This window comes from Lissotriton helveticus, chromosome 12 (genome assembly GCF_964261635.1).
Source record: "Lissotriton helveticus chromosome 12, aLisHel1.1, whole genome shotgun sequence".
Lineage (NCBI taxonomy): Eukaryota > Metazoa > Chordata > Amphibia > Caudata > Salamandridae > Lissotriton > Lissotriton helveticus.
Genome location: NC_136073.1, coordinates 656,665,086 through 656,692,236, shown reverse-complemented (window position 1 = coordinate 656,692,236; position 27,151 = coordinate 656,665,086). Strand labels below are relative to the sequence as shown.

The following is a 27,151-nucleotide window of genomic DNA, read 5'->3' as shown; positions in this document are numbered from 1 at the left end:
GTAATCAATCATTTTTGATGCCTCCACAATATGCTTTTGGCCCTTCCCTGTCACAGGCACTTGGCCCACCCACACAAGTGAGGTAGCATTTTTATCTGGAGACCTGGGGGAACACTGGGTGTAGGAAATGTGTGCTTTCTTTCAGATTCTGGAAGAAAATGGCACGGTAATGAAAGTAAAATGTATGACTTTAGTCACATTTTGAGGTTTGCAGGACATCCTGGGTAAGAAAACTTGTTGAGATCCACGAGAGGCACACCACCCTGTACTCCACTGGGTTTTTAATTTACGAAAATAACTAGAATTGGTAGATTTTCCCTAGAGACAATGTTAAAGATTGCTTAATTCTTTGCTCTCTCAGAACATTTTAGAAGAGAAAAGCATTTCTACAGCGTTGTACAATGCAAAGAACGCAGCTGCTGGGAGCGCTGCAGCACAACATCGTAGCTCGTGTGTAAACCTTGCAATTCACCAATCCCAAAATAGTGCAAACATTATTCAGAGCCTGAAGACTCCAAATGTGTCTCTAATAATCTGCATTTATTTCAAGTTGTGCATTTCCAGGATTCAAGAAACTATTTCACTCAGATTAAGCACAGGATACATTTTGTGTCAAACAAAGATGTGAAAATGATTATAAAAAAATATGTTTTTCAAATGAATTGTTTTTGGTCAAGCTTCAATACTCGAAGGGCGAGGAAGAGGGAACTGTCAAGACCACCCCCCCCCACACACACACACACACACCTCCCCCTGTTAACATATATACAGAGCTAATACCTTGATGGAAGAAGCATATTTTCTTTAAGCCAATGAAAAATAAGTTTTCCAGCAGGAGATAGAGAATTCTGGAATAACTGCCTTATCCACAACGTATCGTGGCATGCTTCATCATACTCATACCTGAGTAGTTCAATACCACTCTGGTGGATCTTATGGAGGGTATTCTTTCATAATTGTTTAACTGGAATAGAGCAGTGGTCCAGATAAAAATAACAGAAGGTTGTACCGAAAGGAGTTTCCCTTTATTTGCTGGGGAATCATCAATACCCATTGTCTGCCCGCTGCTGACCAGGATGTGGACCCTCTGCGGTCTACACTATGCTGACCAGGCTGTGGACCCTCTGTGGTTTACACACTGCTGGCCAGGCTGTAGATCCTATGCAGTTTACACACTGCTGGGAGGGCTGTTGCAGGCTGTAGATCCTATGCAGTTTACACACTGCTGGGAGGGCTGTTGCCCCTACAGTTTTCCCACTGCTGACTAGGCTGTGGACCCTCTGGGGTTTACCCTCTGAAGGCTGTGGACCTTCTGCAGTGTACCCACTGCTGGCCAGGCTTTGGACCCTCTGTGGTTTACCCACTGCTGATCAGGCTGTGGACCCTCTGTGGCTTACACACTGCTGGCTGTGGATCCTTTGCAGTTTACCCACTGCTGGCCAGGATGTGGACCCTCTTGGGTTTGCCCACTGCAGGCTGTGGACCCTCTGGAGTTTGCCCTCTGCTGACTGTGGACCCTCTGGGGTTTGCCCTCTACTGACTGTGGGCCCTCTGGGGTTTACCCACTGCCTGCCAGGCTTTGGATCCTCTGCGGTTTATCCACTGCTGGTCAGACTTTGGACCCTCTGCGGTTTACCAACTGCTGGCCAGTCTGTGGACCCTCTGTGGCTTACACACTGCTGTCTGTGGATCCTTTGTAGTTTACCCACTGCTGCAATGGCTGTGGATCCTCTGTGGTTTTACTGCACATTCTCTCCTCACTCAGCATGTATGTAGTACTGATGCTCAGACACGCCTCTCTCCCACAGCCCTCCCTCCCCACCTCAGATCCTGCTGACGCATGGAGACGCACCTTGTGCCACATCAGCACCTTGCACCAGCTTGTGTGGGGCCTGCGAGAGATCAGGGAGGGAGGGGGAGTGTACAGACACTGGAGCACACAACTCGAGTAAATTCTAAAAGTATCACCCACTGTGGTAAAGGGGCGTACATATGTATCTTTATATTTATTACTTTACTCGTAATTTAGCATCTCCAATGAACCTTATACGTCTCTCAATATATCCTCTACCTTCACTCTCTGACTCATCTCAAACTCCATTCTACTACTGTGATCCCCAAAATAACCCTTTCTAGACTCTTCCCTCCTCTACCCTTCCTTGTATCATCTCAAACCTCTTGTACTCTTCAGACCTCCCAAACAAGCCTCTCTAAACCCTACCCTCCGACTCCCCTCTCATCCCAAACCTCATCCTGCTACTATGATCTCTCAAAAAACACTTCCCTTTTCTATCCAACTAACAGACTCACATTTCCACCGCTCAAATTAATTTCATATTTCCCTATACTAATTCACCACTAATCCTGTTTGGGTTCCGGAGTCGTGTGCTACTCGCCAATAAGAGATTTAATGCCTCTTCAGGGATACCAAATGCTATATTAATGAAAACCCTTCTCTCTTTAATCCCTCCACTATCCTTTTTCAATCGAAATAACAGACTCACATGTCCACGCTCAAATTAAATTTTCATATTTCCCTATACTATTTCACCAATAATTATTTTTGGGTTCCGGACTAGCGTGCTACTCGCCCGAAAAGCACTTTGACGCCTCGTACAATGACACTTTGGCATGACTTCCCCTCCATCTATTCCTCAAGTACACACAAATACTGGTTGGAGTTGGCACAAGGGTGAGTGAAAGGTGCAAAATGTACGTTTTTTTAACAAAAGATTTCACAACAATAAAAGTCACTGTTAATAATTGAAAGGTCGAAATCCTGAACTTATGACTCACACCTCGTGAGCTATATAGATGCGACAAGGCACCAACCTCTTTACAGGTTATTCCTACACCTTTCATACTTGACACATACAAGACCATTCACACTGTCAGCTGTGGGTCCAGCACAGTACAACACTCACATCAACTGACAGCACCATTTAAGGGCCCATCACTTTCATACGTTTACATGACTGACAAAGCCATCATCGGCTGGTAGTTTACGTAGTGTGTGCACTGGAATTTAGCTAGCAGGATGTGTAGTGACCAGCAGCAAGTCACTACTCGCACACCACAAGCCAAGCGCCAGCCCAAGCACACCACCAGCCAAGCACCAGCCCACGCACACCGACAGCCAAGCGCCAGACCACCCACACTGCTAGCCAAGCACCAAACAATACACACCGCTAGGCAAGCACCAGCCCACACACACCGTCAGCCAAGCGCCAGCCCCTGCACACTGCCAGTCCACGCACACAGCCAGCCAAGCGAAAATTTCAGAGCTAGAAGTTCATCGCTATGCTCGGCACTGCAATGTCCCTTCTCAAATATTTTATAAACAAGCTCTTATGGGTAGCTTTTACGGTTAGAGCAAATTGTGCCACAAGCAACAGTGTTACTCTTTGAAAAAGTCCCAGAACAATGGCACACCAGTGTAAAAGTTATCTATGTATAAATGGTGACCTTTGTTAAAAAGTCCTCTACCAAGTTCCCACACAATTTTCTCTGGAACCCCAAAAGTGGACGGACAAACGGGGAGGGGGTCATTACTGAAATCCCTACCAGTGTAGACCCTGAAATTATAGACGTATCCAGTGCTACTTCCAGACAGCATATACATCTTAATACCATAACGTGCCATCTTTCCAGGAATGTACTGCCTAAAAACGAATGGGTTCTTGAATAGGACCAAAGACTCATCACAGCTATTTGTTTCCCTGGCACATAGATCTCTGAAAATCAATCTACCAAAGTGATCAAGGACAAGTCAACCTTATAAAGACGATCACAAACACGGTGATCTTGTTGCAACGCTGAAGCATTATCAACAAAATGCAGCATCTGAAGTAGAAGTTAATACCGATCATGGTTGCAGGAAAGAATAGCCATTCCAATCAATGGATTAGTAGGCTAATATTAAGACAGCGACAGTTCCTTATCAGGCCCATCAAAAAAGTTAAACGCAAGAACTTATTGAACTCATTCCGAATTGTGGGAGTCCACCAGGAAGCTCTAGAGCGGGGCTCAAGTCTGGCACGGTTGTCCCAATTAGTCTGCTCAAGAATCTCATAAAAAAATACATCATCCATCAACAACCTGTACCAATCCACATGACCCTTATGATGTATGAGGTCAAAGATAACCTTTATGAAAGCTATCCTAGTGGTAGCTGTGAAGAACAGCCTTGAGGCTTAATCTTGAAGGAATATAAAGCAGCTTGTTTTACCAGAATATCACCTCTTAAATGACTAAATAAAGGAGAACCACAAAGTAGTTATATAAAAATATGTATTTATTAATATAACACTCTCTATCCTGTACGAGGTTAGAACACAAAGCACACAATACTGGATCAATAGAACAGTTTTAAGTAGCACAATACACAGCGGGCTCCAGGGGGAGACCGAACCATAACTAAAATAGTGGTATAACAATCACGACTTGACTAGACACACTGTCTAGAGAATGTAGAATTGCTGGGACTCCAAGGAACAGGAGACCCACGGAGGACAGGTGCAGTGAGGAAACACGACTGTGTGCTCCGTACAACTCTATGGGAAAGTTGCGGTTGCAAAGTTAATGTTTAAGGACCCTTCTAGGAGGACTTCAAGCAAACACTTTGGAACTTAAGAGTTTAAAAAGCCACCCCACCCGTGGATACTGTAGTATCTGAGTTACCTATCCCATGGAAGCCAGCTGCATAGGTCAGAAGTGGCGTAGGAAACTCTTGTTGTTCTGTATGGAAGGAAGTGAAGAAGTACTGCTGCCTTGAAGGATGAAAAGGATCCGGTGGAATCCAAGCCTGGATTCTGGATGGAAGGAACCTGAAAGCAGAGTTGACAGAGTTTGGGTCACGTCAGAGTGACCAGGGGCTCGGTAGACGAATGCCCACTGATGTTGGGTGTTTCAGGTGCGAAGAAAGGATGCTTGACTCTGCAGCCATAAGGTCCTGGAGGAATCGAGGATGACTAGGAGCCGGAGGTGAACTGCCCCACGAAGGATGTTGAGTGCTGAGGGATCGGTATCCGGCGGGAGCACCAACAAGCCTTGGCAACAGCAGCCCACGCAGGAAGGACAAACAGGTTACGGTGTGGAATAGCAAGGTCCAGGGGACTCTCCAAGCAATGGAGAGTCAGGACACATCTGGAGCAACCAGGAACGCCCAAGAACAATCAAGATGACCCTCAGGGGGACCCACAGGCCGAAGGACCAAGATTCGGAGGGGACCTCGAGGAAGTTTGCAAAGCACCTGCCCACAGAGCACATGTTGCGAGGAAGCCAGATTTCTTTGGTGCAAATACTGCTCGGAGTCTGGACCATACTAGGTCCAATGCACAATCTCAGGAATCGTCAACAAGCATATGCACTTGCAAATGGAGGCGGTGCACAGAGGTTCGGGTTACACAGTCCCCACAAGGGATACTGGACTCAAACTCTGTGAGAGGGCAGATCGACCTCAGGGACCTTCAGGAACCCACCTCCTGTGTTGCTGAATTATTCAGAGTCTGCAGGAGCTCAGGAGCAGCTCCCGGTCAGTTGCGCTTTAGGTGCCTGCGAAGCAGGGGAGTGACTCCTTCACTCCAAGGGAGATTCTTCTGTTGTCTTAAGTGCCCCACAAGTCCTGCACGGAGCCTTATGGAGTCACGACACAAACAACGTTTTAGACAGAAAGGGGGACGAAGTCCAGCCCAGTCGAGGTCCAACAAAGTTCAAGGTGTCCAGACGGTCGAAGGTAAGTGGTTTATTCTTGTAGAATCTTGTCCACATAAAATCCAATGTCCTGTAGCCAGGTAACCAATTTCATACCCACGGGCGAGGGTTGGACAGATTCTGGGGACCCTCCTAGGGGAGGGGCAGGACAGAGGGGTGAATACACCCATGTCCTTTGTCCAGTTTTGCGCCAGAGCAGGAGCCAATGGCTCCCAGAACTGGTTTGAGCTTAACTATGCACAGGGACACCAAATGTGCCCCCAGTGCAGACTTTCAGGGATCTCTGAGTGCACCCACTCAGCCCCAATACTCTAAACCCTGTCAGGGAGGGGGTCACACCTCCCTGTGACAGAATGCATATGGTGCTGCCCTCCTCTGCTCGAGCTTGGCTCGGCAGCAGGAGGGCAGAAATGTGTCTCTGGCTGGCAGCATCTATTTTGTGCTATCCGGGTCAAGAAGGCTGGTACCGGGTAGACCGGTGACCCCACGAAGCTCGCTTCAGAAGGGTGGAATCATACCTCCCACACCAGTTACTGGCGTGGATGTATGATTCCAAGGTGTTTGACACCAAACTCGATATGTTTCTATGCAGCCGTTCTCGAGATACCATTTACCTCGAGGTTATAATGCACCTCTACCTATATGTCCGGCAGAGTCACAGACAACCCAGGAGAATGGTCTCCGAAGGCGGCAGAGAGGCTCTGCTCATGCAGGGGCACCCTCTCACATAAAAACCAGCACCCTGCCTTCAGGATTGATAAGGCCCTTCTATAGGGGCGACTTATACGTTTTAAGCGTAGTGACCATTCGATATAGTGAACCTATATCTAAAGTAAGGGGTGCTAGCACCAGCTTACATAGGCTGCAGTAGCAGACCTAGAGTTCCATTTTGCATGGCCTCTCAAGGGTGGCATAATACATGCTTCAGCCCTTGAGAGACCTCTGGGGTACCTATGCTCTGGGTACATTGTGTACCATATACAAGGGACTGATAAGGGTACCCCAGTATCCAATCTGGAGTGTACCAAAGTACATGTATGTCAATTTAAGAGAAAAAGCAGATAGGCTATATCCAAAATCCTGGAAAGATGTGTGCTCCAACAACTAACCCAACACATGGATAGCATCACCCTCCTTGAATCCCACCAGTCAGGCTTCAGAAAAGGCAGCAGCACTGAAACCGCGATCCTCAACGTAATTGATGATAACCACAAATCACTTGATTCGGACCAATGCTGCATCCTCATTCCACCAGACCTATCAGCAGCATTCGACACAGTCGATCACAAACTTCTCATTAAGGTTCTTCAAGAAAGGGCTGGACTTGATGAGGTGGTCCTACGCTGGTTCTCCTCCTTCCTACACAACCACACCCAAGTAATTAAAATCAAAAACTTTGCGTTCGACCTACACCCAGTCAGCAGGGGAGTTCCCCAAGGTTCAGTGCTCTCCCCGCAACTTTTCAAAATTTACATGGAACCCTTCACCACCCTACTCTAATAAAGCCAAAATTCCCTTCCATCGGTATGCAGACGATACACAGATCTACTTGGAAACCTCCTCCATCAAGGACATTCAAAGACTCAACATCACATTAAGAGAAGTCCAACACTGGCTGTCAAGTAACCACCTAAAACTTAATCAAGACAATATGGAAATACTCCTCATCTCGAACAAAAAAGAGAACCCTCAAATTGCGGAATGGCTAAAAGCTATTGATTTGCTCAACGGGAACCTCACCCTGGCCGACTCTGTAAAATCACTAGGTATCACGCTAGACTCGAAATTGAACATGGCCAAACACATTAAGAACTCAGCTAAGAGCTCCTTCCTTATCCTGAAGCTACTGAACAAAATAAAACCTTTCATCCCACCCAAGGATCTCAAACAAGCCACCCAAGCAATGGTGTTGCCAAGACTAGACCATGGGAATGCAGTACTCTCAGGAATAGCAAAATCAAAATTTTCTCCCCTCAAAACAACTCTCAATGCGGCAGCCAGAATGTTCAGCGGAATCAACAAATTTGATCACATTTCACCCGCACTCTGAGAACTCAATTTGCTCCCAGTTGAAATGCGGGCGAGCTTCAGAACAGCCTGCCTCACGCACAAAGCCGTGCACACTGGCAAACCGGAATATCTGGCTTCCAAACTCAAAAAAGCCGGTCAGACCAGGAACCTCAGGAGTGCAAACACTCTTCTACTCATCCCGCTGAAAACACGCAAACATAAAACTGCGACCCGGTCCTCCGCAGGGAACGCGTCCAAAATCTGGCACTCTATTCCCCCTCACATCAGAACTATTCCCTCTTTTGCAAAATTCAAAAGACCCCTCAAAGTCTTGTTCCTCGACCGTTCCCTAGTGAACTGATATGAGACGCCAGAGCGATGAAGCAGGCACCTCGCACCGCTTCGACTCCGTGTCCTCAAGACTTCTACCCTCACCTCTACCCTGACCGAGTTCCCGTCACTCCTCCCCGAAAGTAGAGCTCTGCTCATGACCGCAACTTTCCTCTAAGACTTTCCAAGACCTCAGTGCCTCATGGTTACGCTACGAATTGGAACTCTCCGTTCATGACCAATACTATTAATGTATTGTGTGATTTTCTGCAACGCAACTGGTGTTAAGCGCTTCGATACCCTCGGGTCAGGCCAGCGCTATATAAAACTTCTTAAATAACAAAGGTTGGGGTCCTGATTAGCAGGATCCCAGCCAAACTAGTCAAAAACAGCACTTTCCTACAAATCACTCTACACCCTGCAACACCACGAAAGGCAGGGAACACTGGTTGCACGATGTTTGGGTCAACCTAGAGTCCAGCCCTTCCAATGGGTAGCCGTGCAGTCCCAGGCTGCAATCCAGATGGCTCTTGCGGCACTATTGGCACACCAGTGTCTTCCTCTAAAAGGGGCACTTCATCCGCACTGAGAGTGGCTTCATCATCTGATGATTCTCCTCTGACAGAAAATTCACTGCTAGAATCCTGGCCTTCCTCCTATTCCTCAGATGCAGAGTTAGTCTCATAATCATGGCTAGAAGAAGACTCAAAAAGCATATCAACAACCTGCTGCGCGGTCTTCCTGCAGCTAGCCATAATTCTTAGTTAGAAAGGTAGCTTGCTAAAAAAGTCTACAATCCCCAACACTGTAAAAAAAAAAACTAAGTAATAAACAAAGTGTGGATTTATAAAACAAAAAAAAATGGCATATAGCAGTTGTAGGTTAAGTCAATCAATACAAACCACATAAAGACCTGTGTACTGTAAAACAATATACTCACTTGCCAGAGACCGCTAGACTCACCAGCACCTATGCTTTACAGGCAAAGCAAGCGCCATTGATTTTCCACTAGAAGAGAAAACAAAAGGAAATTACACACATGGCAACACAATACACATTGTGCACAAATACAAGACAAATTTCACACACATTCAAACAGAAGCTGAATAGGTTGCTATTATAACAGCATTTCCTAAAACACCTTTATGCAGGTCATTGATACTTATTTGGAGTAAACAGTATAAAAAAAAACGTTTCCTTACCAAACACTTGCAACTACACAAACTGCAGTTCTACCAGTGCTGACAGCGCAAGCACAAGTTACACCAAAATAAAACAAAAGCTGTGCACTAAAATAAAAGGAGAAAACTAAATTTCGATCACAAATGATGACAAAATACACAGACTATTAGCCGAACTACATTTCACACACAAACTTTCCCTGTGGTCTAGTTGCTTCTGCCCCCTCGGGGGGCAGAAGCAACTAGGCCACAAAATAGGCCTCAAATGATATGGCCAATCTGCCCACAAGGGGTCAGAAATGGCCAAATCCTTCACCCACTAAAGGGGAGCGACCCTTGACCAAGAGGCAACTCCCCAAATCATTCTGCGCCATATACAGTAAAATCCCTGGTGTTCTAGTGGCTTATGCCTCTGATGGGGGCAGATGGGCCTAATAATATATGGCCAAACTGCTGTGTTAATTCTTGGGAATGATCACATCCTCACTGCATGTTTTTCAAGGTGCTCTTATTTTTGGTGGCTTAAAAAAGGATGCAAAATGAAATCAAGAAAGTACCTAAGATTACACAATTTGGTTGAGTGGGTAAGCTGGGATTGGTCCCAGTTTTTCTGGTTTCAAAGTGCTCAATTCAGCCACTAATGGTTACCTCTCTTTCTTACTCTCATTTTGCAACGAAAGTTAATGCTAGATCTTTAATTCCTGGCGCATGAGGATAGAGCATGGGTGGCAGACAGAAGCTACATAAAAATTGGCTCATTTTGACCTCAGAGGTTCAAGAGAACCTTGAAGTGAGCAATAGCCAGGCTCTTGACCCAAGCCTTTAGGGGCAGATTTATGAAGGACTTGCGCCGCCGGTGCGTCACTTTTTCCCATGTTAAAAATGACGCACCGGCGGCGCAAGTCCTTCATAAATCTGCCCCACAGTGTCTCACCCACCTCTATCACATAATGGCAATTGAGAGTACAAAGGCGTAGAAAGGATATGATTTGACTATGGTAGAAAAATTTAGTGAAGCAGTAGTACCAACACCACAGTGCAGGACTCCTTGTTTCAAGATTCATACCCTTTTCACTATTCCATATTTTACTGTGTGCACTATGAGACTGGGTGCTCCTTCGCCATGGGTAATTCCAAATGATTGTTCAGTTACAGTGCTGTTTTCTTATCAAACACATACCACCAGTGTTTAGTGTGGTTTAAGTTTTTCCTATCACTTTTTAAAAAAAAGGTACAGAGAAATAGGTTGGGAAAGTAATTGTCCAAGATAGCACAATTTGTCACATGGGGCGGCCGAGAGTAAAACACAAGCATGCCCTTGGTTCCATAGTTTCCATCTTGCACATTAGAGAACAACTGGGGTCGGAGTGGTTCTGATGGTAAGACCTGGGGACAAATGACTCCAAAGAAATGCCTCTGTGCTGTGGAACATGCTCAGACCTTTAATACAGAGTTCACAACTAGAATATTTTGGCAAAGTGGACAAATACCCGACTAAATATCTAGTCTCCTAGTGCTGTGGCTAAAACATTCCCACTGTCCCATGTCTAGTGGTGGAGTGTGTTTATGTCTGCCATCCTCAGTTGATGGCACACCTTGCTGGTGGGTCTTTGTCGAGGATTTTTTTATAGCACTCGCTACTGTAATTGAGCTTGTTTCTAAGCACTTCCAAACTTTACAGCTAAGAGACTAAAGGCTTAAGGAGATTGTGCAGCCAAATATTCTATTTCTTTGCATTTTAACATCAAGTTACTTCCTTTGTACGCTTTACTCGCCCAAGGCAGCGATAGGGAGCAGAAAGGGCTTACCCCAAGGTGCAGTAGATGGATAGTGACTCAGATGTAGCACAACACAGTACTGTCAAATCTGTACGTCTTCAAGAGACCAGCAAAGGACAGAAATGGAATGAAACCCTCAAAGTAACTCCAGAACTCACTGTTCACACCATGTACATGCTTTACGTCCACTGTGATCACCTTGCAACGCCCTGCCTCCCTGCCCTCACCCAGCTGGCATCATTGCGGCCCTCAGTCACACCACAGACAATATTTTTTGCCTCCTGGGAAATGTTTGGGAGTACCTATGCTGTATCTGTACCTGCAGTGACTCAATATTTTCATTAGGTGTTGCAGTTCCCAGTTATTTATGAATTCTTAGAAAAGGTGACATAAGATATTACAGTCATTATACAACTACCTCAGCCCCTTATAACAATTACCCCAATTACAACTCAGGCCCGATTCACTAAACTAGCACTGGTACTTACAAAGATAAGAAAGGCCCTATGATTGATGAGAACAGAGCTACCTAGCTATACTCCTTAGTTGCTAGACCTTGCTATGTGTAATAATAAAGAAGAAAGTTGATGCATCCTGGCCAATACTCAAAAGATATATAGATTGCATATGGCTAAAGAGGATGACCCAGATAACAGTTTTTTATAAATGAAAGTTCCTGGAATACGAGTTGAGATGTGTTCGACAGTTTATTACTGTATAATTTGTATGATTGTGGTGGGACTGAGCTTAGATAAGTAGATGGTCACCAGTGAATATTTTGATTGTCCCTTGTGCCTGCAAATTTACACTTTTTGTACAATTTGCTAGTAAGACAGTCATTTTGGTTATAAATAAAATTAAAGGAGAGAACGCTGCATCAGGCAAGAAGTTTTTTTTTTTGGACTAACAGACTCGATTTTCAACCTGTGCGGGCTATATGCCTTGGGCCCTCTGGGATATGGCAAGGGAGTTCTTGACTTCCATCGACTTTAAACGGACTGCTTTACCCAAACTGTACATAATACCTTGTGGTCAGCTGGATACTACAGATTGTTTTACCAAAGCCATGTGCACCAGTGGAGTTATCTAGTGCTGCTTTTGGATGTGGCACCAGCTCTTTCGACACAACAAAGCTTCCTTGATAGACATGCCTTTTGATGGCGCCAAGCACCCGTAGTGCCATGGCTCACTCCTTGGGGTTACTTTTCTTCACGCACCTGTTACACCAGCAGTATTGGAAGTTCAGGGGTTACTCAAGGTGCCTTGTCTGTTGACAGAGACAACCCTCATACCTTGTCCAGCAGCCAGCCCAACCTGTGGCACTGAAGGAGGAAGTGGCAGCAGAGGTTCAAACCACCAGAAGATTCTTCTTTCATCTATTGCCATTAATGGTTTCTATACCAACTGTCATGTGGGGCCTATAGGGCATAGAATTTGCTTTTGTGTGCCTGACAGTTATGCAACGATGTCGGACTAGTGGGTCCTTCAAATTGTTCAATAAGTTTACGCTTTCATTTTCTTGTTTATCCCTCCCCATGCTCTTCCAAGTATTTAGCTACACATCAGTGGACCATGTTAATATTCTCTCAAGAGATGTTCTCATATTGCGTGCCAAGGGCGTGATCAAGGTGTGCCAGAGGCTGGGAGGGATGCTACTTCTGATACTTTGTGATCCACATGAAGGAGGCGAATATTGGACTCCAGTTTTCTGAACACTGTCCTCAGGAGTGAAGTCCAAAATTATGATGTTAGTGTTAGACCCCCACCCCCTGAAATGAAGGTACCCTTGCACTGTGCGTACTTTCATGTACCAAACCTGCAGTCCCAAGGGAGTAGAAGGCTTGTGGTAGGGTCAGATCATTTTTAATTCACCATTCCACCTTTCAGCCTTCTATCGGCCCCCCCAGGCATTAACTGAAGTGAGGGTGGTGGTTGTGGCCCATCTTCTTAGATCAGAGATACATGTAGTCCTGTACCTTGATAACTGTTATGGGGCTGGAGGGGAGCACTCCTTAAGGTCAAGGAATATCTCGCTACAGAGGTAGTTACTTAACAGATTGTTATTTGGCGAAGAAGTATAATGGGCACAATTAATTTACCATGGAACCAATCAATGTTCCTGGTCCCCCAACCTTGTCTTCCCCTGTACATCGGTCCCGGCTTTTCACCTTCCTGGCAACGCTTTGACAGCACGCCAGCGAGAATCGGGCACCCCGCCGCCAGTCCCAAGCGGGACCTTATTCCACCAGCCCCTTGGCCCACTCGGTCTTCCCGGCTTGGAATCTACCAGCCTTCTCCCCTTCCCTTTCCTGACCTTTACCTATCCCGCCCTACTCCTGGTACAAATGACTGTGCCTCTCTGTTCCCCCTTCTGATGACCATCGTGCTTATCCCAGCGCCCCTAGCACGGCCCTTGGCATCCACTCGCCCTCCCCTGCCTGTTTGTCTCAGCGGTTTGCTTACTCGAGACCCTACAGCAGGCCTTCTCTTTTTCCTGCAGATAACACTTGGGAATCCTGATTTGGTCTGGTATCCCATCCAACCCACTGCTCCTCCATTGAGCCGCGGACATTCCGTGTCCCTTTGGACATTGCCCGGATTTGATTCTTGAGTGAGTCGACGTACCTTCACACTCTTGCGCTGGTAGTTCACTCACTCTTCCCATCATTAGTCACACGATAATTGCTAGCCATGCGCCTTTCTTCTGAACCCTTGGCTTTAATTTAGCCACCCTCTATCTTACCTGTCTTCTCTTGGTCCACATAACATTATCCTTGTACTTACAAAATTTCCTTTGTCCCAGCACTATTACCTTATTTATGTAACCGAGTCCTGATGATGGCCTAACTTACCTACTGGCCAGAAACGCCATTGACTTCCACAGCAGAATTCCTGGCACCTATCTATACCGAATACCCTACCTTACTTCTTTGTATCAATGCAGCATTCATTTTTGGGTATCTCAAATTGTGTGAAGACTTTTATGTTCACTTACCTTTTGTTGCGCACACCACAATCGCTATTTATACCCACTCACGTGTCACTTGCGTCGTCACCAAACTTCACGAGCACTTGTAAACAGTATATTTTTGGTTACATGGCATTTAATGTAACACAGCGCTTCCTCCTCATGTGATTGTTCATATGAATTTTAATATGTCTAACATGATGAACATTTGAAATACATTGAATTTCTGTTGTAAACTTTCTCCCTGGCTTCCTTCCCTCTTGATTGATTCCATGGTAAATTAATTGTACCCATTATACTTGTTCGCCAAATAGTACCCTTGTTTGAGACATTGTTTTTGTTACACATTACTGCCCCAGTCTCCGTGAGGTTTAAGGGTTACCTCCTGTAATCCGATACTTCTTATGCAGATTAGCAGGCAAGGACCTACACCAAGATAAAAAACAACTAGATAAACAGGACAGAGAATGCAAGTCAACCCTAATATGCACAAACAGAAAAGGGAACCAATAATGGACAAACACACAAAATTGCCGCTAGTGTTGTACACATGTAAGACTCAGAGCTTCCCTCAGCAATTGAGAAAGTCAGTGTCTCCTTGCAGATTACTCTTAAAGGTAGTCTAATGCAAACCGTATGGAAGGGAAGCAGCTGAAGTGATTCTGAATCAGGACCCTAGGGCCCAACTAAGGATTGCACTTACAACATGCGGCAATCCTGTATTTGTCCAGCTTGACATTCCTATGAAAAAAGCATTATCACACACTGCCACACTCAAGACTGCATGTAACACAAGACAAAGGGTGGAGCTGAAATTGCCTCCTGGAATCCAGGAGCTAACCCCAAAAAAAATCATGTGCAGAAAAAGGAATACAAGTATTCACAGTTAAGGACGAAATAGTATTTACCAGACACGAAGATCCCAAGAGGAGTACAAGGCGAGCAGCAGAGAGAAAATTATGGTATGTACATGAGCATAGATACACAGAAAAATCTGGAATGCAAGAATACGACTAACATGACTAAAAGGCAGTAATAGATCAAAAAATCGTTTTAAATTGAAGAACAAAAAATATAGGACACGCACAAGGGTTCTAGGAGCTGAAGCAAGAGACTGGTAGGGCAAGGAAAACTCTACAGCAAGGAGAAACACCGATAAAGAGCACATTAACAAGGAACTCAAGCTAGGTAACTTGAGAGCCAATACAGGAGCTAAAATATGAAGAAAAGGAATACAAAAAGGGGAAGGATAGCAAAAACTAAAGGAACAAATTAGAAAGGGAGCTGCCTGGGTGCTGTACCTGACTGTGAAAATGTAGAATTTAAATACACTACTTAATTTGAAGGAATCAACTATTTGAAATAGTTTGTCGTTCCTCAAATTTAACAACAGGGGGCGTCCATGAAAAAGAGTGTTAAGACATTTCAAATAGTTGATTCCTTCAAATTAACCAGTATTTGAATGACAGATATGCATGTCTGATTTGTTATAAGATGTTAATTATACTTGTGTACTGTATTTTTATTAAATATTTGAAGTAAGATGATATTTATAATTGTACAATTGGTTTTTTACATGTTTTAATAAAACAGATCTTGTATAATTTTGGGTCCTGTTAAGACTGATAGTGAGAAGATTTTGGTTGTGGAGTGTGACTTGTCTGATCGTTAATTTATTTTTATTGATCCATACATTCTAAAACATGACTGTTTAACCAAGGTGTCTAGGCTTTCATTCTCGTATAAATGACTGACTGACCGTTCTCCCTGCCTATAGATCACTGAGACAGCTCTTCATAAAGGTCTTGAACACTCCTTCTCCTCAGATTCTAATTCAAGTAGTCCAAGCTTGACCTTGATTTATCTCATGTTCTTCGTTTAATCAGATGGTGTGCGTTTCATTTTAGAAACTATCTTTTTGGAATCCGGGAGTAGATCCTTCCTCCATCAGGGAGGATTTGGGTGCTGCATCCACCAATCTCTTTCTTTTACTATCGTGGATGGGATCCCAGCCTGCCAATTCTAGCATTCTTGGATTTCAGAAATCAGTATTTTATATAAAATAGCAGGGTGTTGTTGTCCTTAGTTTGAATCTGCCTCATCTGAATCCAGCATGTTCTTGGTTGTCTTTTAACTGAGCCATTCCATCAGAATGTCATCACCGGCGGTGCATTGGAGTGTAGGTGGGGTGCTCACATAGGCTTATCTCAGCCCATTAGCTTTGGTTGTCAAATAACAAATGCTCTCATATTAGCATCTCTGTCAAAGCACTCTTCCTGACCCTCAAGCAATTACTCTTTTAATCAGATGATTGCTCTTACCTAAATATATAAAACTATTGCCATGCTTCGTTGCATAAAGGGGATCAAACTGTTCCTCCAGTCATCTGCAGGTTAATTTAACAGTGGTGCCTGGATTACATCTCCCCTTTGCCACCAATCTCTTTGGAGTACAGAATGTAGAAGCAGGAGCAGCCAGTGATTTTCAAAAATGTTATTGGGTCTTTTTTAGCACATGACAGGTGACAAGGTTACCATTACCCTTCTTATGAAGGACACTAGGTGTCCTTTTGTTGAGGGGCAGATCCAGATTCAAGTACTGTTGAGCATTTCCCCAAAATGTTAAATATTTTATTCAAAGGTCGCTTGTTTTACTTTTGAGACCATATTTTGTAGATTTTAATATTTCAATTATTTAATACGAGATCACTGTTAGTACATTTGCAGGGGCTTGTGTCTCCATAATCCATTGTTTTGCCTTCTATTTTTCACAATTACTATTTTGTCTGCTTTTGACAGTTGCTTAAAATCATGGGGATATATTGGTCAAAACATATGACCTATGTCAACCAGAGACCGAAGGAGAGTGTCTTGGGCAGTTGCAGACTACACATTGGAAGTCAAGCCCAGTAAATTCTCTCCTGGAAGAACTAGTTTTTCACAAATGTAATTGGGCCATTTTTACCACATGATAAGTGAAATCCACCCCTTCTCATCCCGTACATAGCCAGGTGGGACATACACTACACCCCCGATAAGTTCAGCATCCTGATAAGATACAGCACTACACAAATGTTTTGTCTCTGGGCCCTCAACTGCTATCCGGCATTATCATTTACGTAAAGCTAAACAATTAGGCATACAAAGATCGCCAAATAGTACAAAGTACCTGAAAACATACAGGTGGATGTTATGCTATCTTAACTTACCACATTTATTATAGCTTTCACTGGCGATGGTTAAACAAAAGTACAAGTCTCAAAACCCCTGAGTGCAAACTAAAAGGTAATGGGAAGTGATTTAGAAACCAATGAAGGTACACCATAGTCACCGTAAGTCCCCCGCTCAGCCATCAGCCCCTTTCCTTTATGCAAAAAAGCAATGAAACTCCATTGAGGATGCAAAAGCAGTTCATGTGCAAGAAGAAACTCAAGATGAACAGCAGAACTTCAGTCTTTGAACTCACATGGGATTATTTAAGATTTGAGTTGCCAAGACTACTGAAGGTGAAAAGAATAGAAATAATCTTATTATTTGACAAACATTGAAAGAAACAGTATCTGAAAAAACGCACAGGAGGATGAATATTTTCCTCTGTGTCATTAATAAAATCAGGATTTCCCTTCACTGTTCTCGATAGGAAAATCTGGATTTTTTTGACAAGACTGGAGATTTTTTTTATTTTTTTTAAAGCTCAGTAACATCTGTAGAAGATGTGTGAACCACTAGTTTAGAATAAAACATGCTGAAAGTAGAAACTCTAGACCAATCTTCAATTCTAAGAATGTCCTTAAATCTTGCTCCCGCGCAGAAAGCTGTAGAATCCACAGCATCCCTGTTTAAATGTTCCCCTAAAAATGCTGTCAGATCCAGCAGAAGCCACTGCCCATTTGCCAAGTAAGCCAAGATATCAGAACTAAAGTTCGATCCTCATATTCTTTAAGACATTGAACGTCACACAACCTAGGGTTTGCAGGAAAGTAAGATTGTAACTCTGATAATTGAGTGTCTTTCTTGTGATATTGGAGTAGGCTTCAGCTGGTGAGTAATGTCTGTTCGAGACATACAAAGTCCTAATATCTGAAACACATATAAAATAAATTCAACATAAGATGGTATTTAATGTAGCAGACAATTTGATCGAAAACTAATAATTGATTGGCTGTCATTGGAATAATTGTATAAACAAATTGACATCTCACATGTAGGAGCATCTGGGTGTCTCAGGAGGGCGTTCTCCTGTAGGTTTATTATGCAAGCAAATATCCACCAAGCACTCGTTTTCAAATATAGTCTCTAGGGTCTTGAAGTTCAAAATTCTTTTATTCCAAATAATTCTTCATCAGATTTCTTCATCCAATGTACGACAAATACCAGCCAACACGTGTTTCGTCTGATCAGTATATGATATACAGACTTCTTCAGGGCTGTAATTAATGCAGTAACCAAAAATTACAAAAGATACTAAATACTGCACTCAGTTTTTACAATACAAATCACTACAAAATTCACCGAATCCGTGAGAGAGAAAACGTAAAACTAAGAAGTACCCGTCACCAAGAGTAAAGCTTGAAAACCCAAAGTGTATCTATCATACTCTAGTACCCAGGTATGAGTACGTTTACATAAAATCATATATATCAATCCCTTCAATGCCAGTTAGGACCCAGTCACCAACCACACCAGCAGGTTGGTCATCGTGTTAATGATAATAGTAAGATCGCAGTGACTCACCATTAAACTTAATGGTAGTAGTTGTAATTCGTAATCCTTGTTGCAAAAAACAAATTCTTCAATCCAAACCAATCGTAATAATAGTCTGAAAACAAAACTAGTTTCTCTTAATATACACTCTGTTCGTGTTATCACGCACATGTATCAAAACTGAGGCTTAAATACATTTCACTATCTCTCTACTAAAAAATTATTCTCAAGAGATTGAATAGGAGTGGTCTCAGAGTTATCTTCAGATTCACTACTAGAAATATTACTTGAACCAGGGTCACTCTCGCTAGATGATGGGGTGCCACCCTTCTGTTTCTCAGTATTAGATTTAGTAATTAGATAATCGAATCTTCTTGCAAAAGTATATACACGACCAGACTGATAGTCCTTTTCGTCGCGTTTTATCTTTCTTGCTTTCCTCTGTTTAATTTCATTCTGTAAATCATTTAATTTCTCATCCAAAACAGTGTAGTTTTTAATTGTTGCTTCAGGGAGATTCATTTCTTTAATTTCATCCTCCACCTTTTGAATCTCTATAAGAAGTTTCGCTATTTTTCTATCAGCGTTTTCAATAAGAATATTAATTAGATTTCTAGAGCTGGTATTAAGCTCCTTCTCCCATGTAATATAGAGATCAGGTTCCAGATCCTCGTAGGTAGGTATAATCTGGGACCTTAGACCTCGTGGGATTCGATTAAGCTTTAGATATTGTTTCAGAGTGGCGGCATCCCACCATTTATTTAATTCAGTACGTTTAAGGGATTCGAGTTTCACAAACTTAGCTCTCAGGCCTTCTTTTTTCGTCTCTTTAGGTGGTCCCATGGCAGCTCCTATTGTGCCTCCTGCCACTAATTTATCAAATAATTGTTCAGCTTCTTTATCTCTGTTCATCTTTGCTTTTGCGGCTGCTCCTAAACCTTAAATTACTAAAAATTTGATGGTAACAGTTATTATGAAGCGCACAGCATGTATAAGCCAGTAAATACAGTTGCAAGTCCAATTGGTGCTCAAAGCGGAGCGAGTAGGTTACCACTACTCAGTAATTGTCATAAATGACTGAACGTAAGCAAATATCCACCAAGCACTCGTTTTCAAATATAGTCTCTAGGGTCTTGAAGTTCAAAATTCTTTTATTCCAAATAATTCTTCATCAGATTTCTTCATCCAATGTACGACAAATACCAGCCAACACGTGTTTCGTCTGATCAGTATATGATATACAGACTTCTTCAGGGCTGTAATTAATGCAGTAACCAAAAATTACAAAAGATACTAAATACTGCACTCAGTTTTTACAATACAAATCACTACAAAATTCACCGAATCCGTGAGAGAGAAAACGTAAAACTAAGAAGTACCCGTCACCAAGAGTAAAGCTTGAAAACCCAAAGTGTATCTATCATACTCTAGTACCCAGGTATGAGTACGTTTACATAAAATCATATATATCAATCCCTTCAATGCCAGTTAGGACCCAGTCACCAACCACACCAGCAGAGTGACCCTGGTTCAAGTAATATTTCTAGTAGTGAATCTGAAGATAACTCTGAGACCACTCCTATTCAATCTCTTGAGAATAATTTTTTAGTAGAGAGATAGTGAAATGTATTTAAGCCTCAGTTTTGATACATGTGCGTGATAACACGAACAGAGTGTATATTAAGAGAAACTAGTTTTGTTTTCAGACTATTATTACGATTGGTTTGGATTGAAGAATTTGTTTTTTGCAACAAGGATTACGAATTACAACTACTACCATTAAGTTTAATGGTGAGTCACTGCGATCTTACTATTATCATTAACACGATGACCAACCTGCTGGTGTGGTTGGTGACTGGGTCCTAACTGGCATTGAAGGGATTGATATATATGATTTTATGTAAACGTACTCATACCTGGGTACTAGAGTATGATAGATACACTTTGGGTTTTCAAGCTTTACTCTTGGTGACGGGTACTTCTTAGTTTTACGTTTTCTCTCTCACGGATTCGGTGAATTTTGTAGTGATTTGTATTGTAAAAACTGAGTGCAGTATTTAGTATCTTTTGTAATTTTTGGTTACTGCATTAATTACAGCCCTGAAGAAGTCTGTATATCATATACTGATCAGACGAAACACGTGTTGGCTGGTATTTGTCGTACATTGGATGAAGAAATCTGATGAAGAATTATTTGGAATAAAAGAATTTTGAACTTCAAGACCCTAGAGACTATATTTGAAAACGAGTGCTTGGTGGATATTTGCTTACGTTCAGTCATTTATGACAATTACTGAGTAGTGGTAACCTACTCGCTCCGCTTTGAGCACCAATTGGACTTGCAACTGTATTTACTGGCTTATACATGCTGTGCGCTTCATAATAACTGTTACCATCAAATTTTTAGTAATTTAAGGTTTAGGAGCAGCCGCAAAAGCAAAGATGAACAGAGATAAAGAAGCTGAACAATTATTTGATAAATTAGTGGCAGGAGGCACAATAGGAGCTGCCATGGGACCACCTAAAGAGACGAAAAAAGAAGGCCTGAGAGCTAAGTTTGTGAAACTCGAATCCCTTAAACGTACTGAATTAAATAAATGGTGGGATGCCGCCACTCTGAAACAATATCTAAAGCTTAATCGAATCCCACGAGGTCTAAGGTCCCAGATTATACCTACCTACGAGGATCTGGAACCTGATCTCTATTACATGGGAGAAGGAGCTTAATACCAGCTCTAGAAATCTAATTAATATTCTTATTGAAAACGCTGATAGAAAAATAGCGAAACTTCTTATAGAGATTCAAAAGGTGGAGGATGAAATTAAAGAAATGAATCTCCCTGAAGCAACAATTAAAAACTACACTGTTTTGGATGAGAAATTAAATGATTTACAGAATGAAATTAAACAGAGGAAAGCAAGAAAGATAAAACGCGACGAAAAGGACTATCAGTCTGGTCGTGTATATACTTTTGCAAGAAGATTCGATTATCTAATTACTAAATCTAATACTGAGAAACAGAAGGGTGGCACCCCATCATCTAGCGAGAGTGACCCTGGTTCAAGTAATATTTCTAGTAGTGAATCTGAAGATAACTCTGAGACCACTCCTATTCAATCTCTTGAGAATAATTTTTTAGTAGAGAGATAGTGAAATGTATTTAAGCCTCAGTTTTGATACATGTGCGTGATAACACGAACAGAGTGTATATTAAGAGAAACTAGTTTTGTTTTCAGACTATTATTACGATTGGTTTGGATTGAAGAATTTGTTTTTTGCAACAAGGATTACGAATTACAACTACTACCATTAAGTTTAATGGTGAGTCACTGCGATCTTACTATTATCATTAACACGATGACCAACCTGCTGGTGTGGTTGGTGACTGGGTCCTAACTGGCATTGAAGGGATTGATATATATGATTTTATGTAAACGTACTCATACCTGGGTACTAGAGTATGATAGATACACTTTGGGTTTTCAAGCTTTACTCTTGGTGACGGGTACTTCTTAGTTTTACGTTTTCTCTCTCACGGATTCGGTGAATTTTGTAGTGATTTGTATTGTAAAAACTGAGTGCAGTATTTAGTATCTTTTGTAATTTTTGGTTACTGCATTAATTACAGCCCTGAAGAAGTCTGTATATCATATACTGATCAGACGAAACACGTGTTGGCTGGTATTTGTCGTACATTGGATGAAGAAATCTGATGAAGAATTATTTGGAATAAAAGAATTTTGAACTTCAAGACCCTAGAGACTATATTTGAAAACGAGTGCTTGGTGGATATTTGCTTACGTTCAGTCATTTATGACAATTACTGAGTAGTGGTAACCTACTCGCTCCGCTTTGAGCACCAATTGGACTTGCAACTGTATTTACTGGCTTATACATGCTGTGCGCTTCATAATAACTGTTACCATCAAATTTTTAGGTTTATTATGCATTTGCTCTTGCCCTGCAAAAATTCCAGACCTATAACTATGAATGGTTCTAAAATACTTTTCCTGAAAAGCTAGGGAGGACATGAAATTTAGAACTGCAGTGATATTTCACAAAATGAGATTAAGATTTCTTTCCATACTAGACTAAGCTCTCCAGGCTGTCTTGTAAGTCTTTGAAAGTTATCAGAGGCGAGAATGATTGGATTAGACTTTCTGGTGAAGTTGAGAGACTACACGGACCTGAAAAGTTCTGTGCCTTTGCCCTATCAAACCCATTTTTGACCCAAATCCTGAGGAGCTAACAGTGGAAAAGGATGCAACAGAAGGAGGAACAATATTTCAACAATTCTAAGAGAGGGAAACCGAGCCAGTGCTCCCTGGTGGGGTTATAAAGGTTACTGAGGTTTGCTGTCCCTGACATTTGGGACAGACACCTTGATATCCTGAAAAAGGTATATAGAAGACCTTTTGAACAAGCTTGCAAGAATGTGTCTGCGGCTAAGGAAACCTGATCCTATCTCAAACCGTAATTTAAAAGTGATGCAAAAACAATCATGCAAAAGAAGGTCTCAGAAATGGTGTAAAGTTTGAAACTCCATAGTATGCACCACCCAATTACTGGAATAATTCCATTGTGTGGAATTCCAGTCTGTCACAATGGTATGAATACCCAGAAGAAACACCAAATACAGAAACGCTTGATAGTTTCGCCAGCAGTTTGGATTTTTCCCTCCCTGATGGTTTACATAATAAACTGCTGAAATGTGGTCCATGTTCAAAAGAACTGCACACCGAGTTGCCCTTCTTAATGTAACTGTGGCTGGGGAAGGCACCTGCAACAAGCACTAAACAATTTATATGCATTGAGAACTCCCTCTATGTTCCACTAGTCGATAACTTGCCACATTGTGTTCCCCATCCACAAAGGCTTTTATCAGATTTGAAGACACGTTCTGGGTATATAACAAAAATCGTTTCCATGTGTATAGATGAATTAACCACCAGTTCATTTTCTCTTGTGTGCTCCATTCTATGGGAACCAGATCTGAATATTGCAGACCCTTCCTAAAATAGTGAATCTTCAAGTTTTGAAGAGCCTTGTAAGGAAGAAACCCTGGAAAAACAGCAGGGTTTGAAGAAGCCACAAGACTTTACACTTGCTCGATATCTGAGAAAAGTATGAGGAAAAATATAAAAATGTTCTCTCTTGATAACAATTATATTAGAAAATAGCATCCACCTATACTTCATTAGAAGAAACAAGACTGTTTGCTGGTACTATTATTAGGAGCACCCATGGGAGTTGTGTTGGAATCAGGTGCCAAACTGGAAGTGTTCAGCAGACCAGTTCCTGTAGCTTCCAGCCCTTTCAAAAACAGTCTTCCAAAACCACAACTCAGGAAATATTGTAATTTGTTCATTGATGTCAAAGGCAGCTATCTACTTGTTAGTCACCTTTATGAAATTATTTCCAAAATGGAATCCTAGTGCTTCAGGCCCTGTCTTGCGGCTAGCTAATGTTCCATAGTTTTGAGTCTGTCTAGAGACATTTCCAAATTGCCATTGCCAACAATGCAAAAAGCTCCCTGAGCCCAATTTGAGAGAATATCCAAGTTTGGCAGGTCGCTAGACTCACTGAAATATTCAGACGGGTCCAGGATCTTCCTTAGGGAACCCACTACATCTAGTAATTTGTCCGGGCATGAAACCTGTACGCTTTTTGTTCCTTTTCTGAGATTTGTCCCAAGTTTACAGAAAAAGGTGACCACTTTTGGATCTAAAATAGGAGTACGCACCACCTTATCAGGAATTACAGTTCTCTGGCTTTCTGCTTTAATTTGTTTCCTTGTCCAATGGAAGACTTACTCTTTTTATATAGGGTACAACATGGTCTGATAGGCTCAAGTGTGATGAATCCAGTTAAAAAAAAATATTGAGATAAAAAATTGGATTACCATAGGCATCTACAATATTTAAAACTATCTCATCCAAAGTCTATTATTTAGGGGAAGAAGAATTGGACAGGGTCAATCTATTTGATATACTTGGTCCAATCCAACGCCCATTAGGGTCATCCCCATCATCATTATCTGTAATTGAAGAAGTGGCTGTATTACCTTTATCAGAGTCATTCATACAGAAGGCATTATGTCTTTTCCTTGTTTTATCTTCTAGTTCCAAACCTCGAGGACTGTCATGTGACTGGAAGTGACCATTACTTTGCAGTGTTACAGCTAATCACTACTAGAAAAGTATCAGAAATACAGTTTATCAAAGAAGATTGGATAGATATATTTGACATATATCTAGACTTATTTGTGTGTTTACTGTCTTTGAGTACTGTCCGGATATCATTCAAAACAGAGTTTCAGTAGAAATGTGTTTACTACCAGTAGGAAAATGACACCACCCACTAGCATGAGGAAGCCCCCTAAGTCCAAGTCTTCAGGCACTGCTTGTGGATGTTGGTTCCAAGGCCTTTTAAAGAGGACTCCCATTGACCTCAGTTTGATCGTTCTTGTCGCGGGTACTTGTCCCAGCCACACAAGTGGAGTGGTACAAATGGGGTAACAGTGGGTGGTAGATTTTTTTGCGGATTCCAGAAGTTTCAATCACAGAAATGTAAGGAAAATGTGTGATTTCAGGCATAGTTTGAGGTTTGCAGGGCATAGTGGGATTCATGCAAAGCACACCACCCTGGAATCCCCTGGTTGTCTAGTTTTCAAAATATCTTTAGTTGGCTGGTTTACATCGGTAGTGTCCGAGCACTGCTCGAAATCTTTCAGCTACCCCTATCTCTGACCTCTTCACGTAGCGCTTTAGGGCCTTTTGTCTTAAGGGCTCTTGGCTCACCTACACAAGTGAGGTACCATTGTTATCGAGAGACTTGTGGGAATGCTGGATGGTGGGAAATGTGTGCCCTACCACAGAGTCCAAAAGTTTTCTTCTCAGACATGTGAGGAAAGTGTGTGTTCTTAGTCCAAGTTTGCTGTTTCTAAGGCATTGTGTGTAAGAAAACATTGCGGGATCCACGTGAAGCACAGCACCGTGAACTCACCCCGGTGTTTAGTTTTCAGAACTGTCTGGGTCTGGTAGTGTAGTGTAGTTCCTAGATTCCCAATAGGCTCTGCGCATTGGAATAATATATGCTATAGATGTGACGTAGGACTTATGTCTACTAGGTCTCTATCAAATATATTAGACTTAATTGTGGGTGCCAGCTAGCTCAGAGGTCACTAGAAACTTTCTCGAATTCACAAGAAGGGATAAGTCTCTGACAACCGCATAAACATGGCAACTTTGTTTCCCCAAGATAAAACTGATCTTCAGAGTCGTGGAAACAATAGATAGATATTTCACTCAGTCAATCGTGCATGCTTCGTTTCACCAGAGGTGCAGAGAAAATAGAAAGACGGGCGTTTTCAATAAAAGGATTTATTGAACAGTCTTCTTTCTCAAGCATAAGAAATAAACTGCTACAATCGTAAAACTGGTTGCAAAATATAATGCATACAGTAAAAAGAGTAGAATAAAATAATACTGTAAGAAAGAGCATTGTATGGTTCCTAGACCATAAATAAATACATACATAAATAACCGAGGCTAAAAGTACTCAACTGGTGCTTCTAAAATACGCCTACCCCGGTGTACCTAACCTAATCTTAGTATGAGGGAAGTAGTAAGTGAGGTGTAGAATAAATAGATTATTCTTTTGCCAAGAATCTGTCCAAGAGTTCTCTTAGGGTCTAATCAGGTCCGTATCTTAATTTGGAATGAAGAAGGTCAGGCTCAGGACTCTATTTCACAACAACCCGCAAGGGTAGCTTGGAAACACTGGAGCTGGATTTCTCGGCAAGAGAAAAGACAGCGTCTCTCTCAGTGCGTCTGCTGGAGGCTCGGCTTCCTTCGGCAGAGTGCGTTGGGCAAGTAGATAGTCGAACTGCTCCAAACCACCGTGTGTTTGCTATGGCAAGTGTGGGCATATTTATACCTTGAAGTTGCCGAGTTTGACGTAAAGATGGACATAATAACGTCATTAAAGACTCTCAGTTCTCTGAAAACACCATGAGTTATTGGACAATTCAGTATACGAGCAAGGGGAAGTCCCTAGTCGTTGAAGCTGAGTTTTCCAAGAAATCGTTGTAGATTTTCGGAACTAGTGGAAGTAGCCCTGCCGTATTTGGACTGCATGAGCTATGTCTAAATAGGGTTATGATTCTTATGCCTATATAAGGACATAGTGATTTATTATACCTATATATGGGCATGAATCGGGAAATTTACAATAGTGTCCTAAAATGGTTTACAACACCCACTCCACGTTATCATGTTCATCTAAGATCAAGTACTTAAAACATATAAGGTAGAGTATGTGTTTTTACAATCCCCCCCAAAAATATATGAAATGTATTTAAAAAATGGTCGTACACAAAAATGAGCATTTGTCCAGTATGCATTTAAAAGCAATGATTTAATTGTAAGCATATGATATGATATTAGCAATGCTAACCAAATTAATTA

At 42.1% G+C, this 27,151-nt stretch overlaps 1 protein-coding gene across 1 annotated transcript in view; it reads left to right on the top strand.

Moving 5' to 3' along the window:
• The window catches only part of LOC144799681 (uncharacterized), a 100,034-nt gene that overhangs the window by 53,445 nt on the left and 19,438 nt on the right, over window positions 1-27,151 (top strand). The window lies entirely within an intron of this gene.